At 39.9% G+C, this 2,809-nt stretch overlaps 1 long non-coding RNA gene across 1 annotated transcript; it reads left to right on the top strand.

Annotated features, from left to right (window-relative positions):
* The first annotated feature begins 1,029 nt into the window (after nucleotides 1-1,029).
* On the top strand, nucleotides 1,030-1,374 carry LOC129235813 (uncharacterized). Its single transcript, XR_008581605.1, has 2 exons — nucleotides 1,030-1,217; nucleotides 1,280-1,374. It is a non-coding gene; the product is annotated as an uncharacterized LOC129235813 (long non-coding RNA).
* The last annotated feature ends 1,435 nt before the right edge of the window (nucleotides 1,375-2,809 follow it).

Here is a 2,809-nt window from a genome sequence, read left to right as displayed (position 1 = left end):
ACCTCTTGGCAGCCTGCAAGTCGGTCGATGCACTGCCTCAACTTCCGGGAGCGCACTAATTTCATTTATTCGTCTACTTATCCTGCTATTAGTAACGGGGCATTAAAACGAACGAGCTGTGTGGGAAAATATGCTGAGTACGTAATAAAATGTTTGTATGTATTATGGATATGTATGTGTATGTATGTGTAATGTATATGTAAATATACTGATAAAAAACTCTTTACCAGTTCACAAGTATAATTTTTATCTCATTAGTTAACCCCTTGTGTATATTTAAAAAGCATTAAACTCCCACGCCGCAATACTCAAATGGCTTTTTTATAGCTTAATTATGCAAAAAGGTGGACGTGGTTATGATACTTATTGAAGAATGGTATTAAATATAATGGCGAATTGAGTTTTTGTGTTAATCACAGATTAAATAATTATCATATTGAAGTGAGCTATTTGCGCCATTTAAATATGGCGATATTGGTAGATGTCATAGGGTGTATGTATGTATTGGGTTGGAATAAGTTCGTAGCGTTTTTACCGAAGACTTTTACTTAAACAAAAAACAATAGTTATATCAATAAGTTAATGAATTATACATGCAAAAGAATTGTGGGAGCAAAATGGGGCCTAAACCCAAAAATAGTACACTGGCTATATATAGCAGTGGTAAGGCCTATCAAGACATACGGTGTCTTAGTATGGTCCCAACACTCGAGAAAAGAACAACAGTAAAACGCTTAGAAAGTATTCAAAGGGGTGCTAGTCTCTGCATAAGCGGGGCACTAAAGACTACGCCCACGGCAGCGATGAATGTCATGTTGCACCAGGCCCGTGCGCAGAAAATTTCCGAGGGGGGGTTTTAACTCAAGTTACGTAATCAATGAAAAAAGAAAAAAAAAAATTTTAGAGTACAGAAATTTTATTGTCAAAAGTAATAATTAGCTACATTTAGGTATGTAATAAATCAACTCTTCGAGGTACTGAAAAAAACTCTTTCAAAATTACTTGCGGATCGATTTTGACATGGCGATGTACATTGAGTGAGGCTAAGCCGTTCAGGCGATCTTCAGACATTGTTGATCTCAAATACGTTTTCAGTCGTCGCAAAGTTGAGAAGGATCGTTCATTCGTCGCTGTTGTCACAGGCAAAACTGCCATCACGCGAAGCATCTGGTTAACATTTGGAAACGCATCTTCATTACAAATATCGAGTGCTTCAAGTGAGTTTTTTATTTCCTTTCCGGCAATGAGCTTCCGCCAAAGTTGTACTTCGTTCACCCAGATTTCACGGGAATCGTCGCGCAAAATTGAACAGTATGGTTGGAATAGTTGAGCGCAGGACTCTTCCTCGAAAATTTGCATTTTGTTGGGAAAAAGGCAAGCGAAATTTGATAAAATATTGCGGTGATTTAAGAATCGAGATTGCAATTGTACCAGTAACGAATCAATATACGGTATGTAGATTGTTATGCGGAAATAATCTTCAGCTGAATCAGTTTGTACGTTGGAACGTTGGGTCTGTTTCGACGCAATCCTTGGCTTTCACAATTCAATTTCATATTGTTCGCTAATTTCGCTTCACTTGCTTTGTGAGTTGTCGTCGACAAAATTAGAAATAGATTTAATTCGGCGACAACGTCAATTTGCAGTTTTGCCGCTTGAAGTTGTGCTGTCGTCAAAAAAATCGGTTCCATAAGAACGCGTGTAAATAAAATTTGACAGATGCTGACTGCCACTCGCTGTCGTCTATGTAGACACAGTATCACGACGAATCGGTTAAATACGCATTGCGGGAACAACAACAAACAGAAAGGAGTATTTACATATGTATTAAATAAGTATATCTACTATGTAGTCATTACAAGCTTTCAACGGGCCTGTGTTGCACTTATTACCGACTGATGCCTACAGCAAAAAGCTGGCGGCGAAATCGGCACTTAGGTTAAGATAATCTTCTAACTTAGCCACTAACAGAAGGGGTCACGCAAGAATACTAGACGAATATCCTTTCTTATATCACACGACAAACTTTTATAACTCAGTAGAGCTGCATATAAACACATCCTTTACCACAACTTTCCCAACGAGAGAAGATTGGGGCAATGGGGCAATGGGGTAATGGACAATAGACGCGGAATCAGTATCTATACTGATGGTTCCAAGCTAAATGAACAAGAAGGCGGAGGCCATCATACTGAAGGAGTGAATGCCAACATCTCATTCCGGTTACCGGATCACTGTAGTGTATTTCAAGCTGAAATTCTGGCTATCAGGGAAGGCCTGCTAGCCCTAAATAAAAGTGTCGTCACCGCAAGAGATAAAAACATATATTTAGAAAGCCAATCGGCCCTGAAAGCTTTGAAACCGCCTAATATTAACTCGAAGACAGTAAAAGAATATATCGAAGTTTTGTCCGAACTATCACAGTACTTTGTAATTAGCCTGCTCTGGGTGCCGGGTCATAGAGCTGCAAAGCAGATGAACCAGCGAGGTTGGGTACCACATTACCGATCCATCCAGACAAAGCGAACACACCTAAACCTTTAGCATCTTGTAAGATGCTTATAGACAAACATACTATCAGAGCTGACAAGAGGCTATGGACTCAGTCCCTGACCTGTGGGCCACACAAACCGACTGTTGAAACTGAACAGGAAGAACATGAGAAATCTTCTCGGGATCCTAATAGGGCATTGTCTGATTGGCAGGCATGCCAGTTGACTGGGAGCACCCTATAACGACTATTGCAGAAACTGTAACGCCATTGAAGAAGAAGAGACTATAGAACATTTGCTATGCGGGGGCATGGCTC

This window comes from Anastrepha obliqua, chromosome 1, assembly GCF_027943255.1.
Source record: "Anastrepha obliqua isolate idAnaObli1 chromosome 1, idAnaObli1_1.0, whole genome shotgun sequence".
In the NCBI taxonomy this organism is placed as follows: Eukaryota; Metazoa; Arthropoda; class Insecta; order Diptera; family Tephritidae; genus Anastrepha; species Anastrepha obliqua.
The sequence above is the reverse complement of the archived record's forward strand: the minus strand, read 5'-3'. Positions and strand labels throughout refer to the sequence as shown.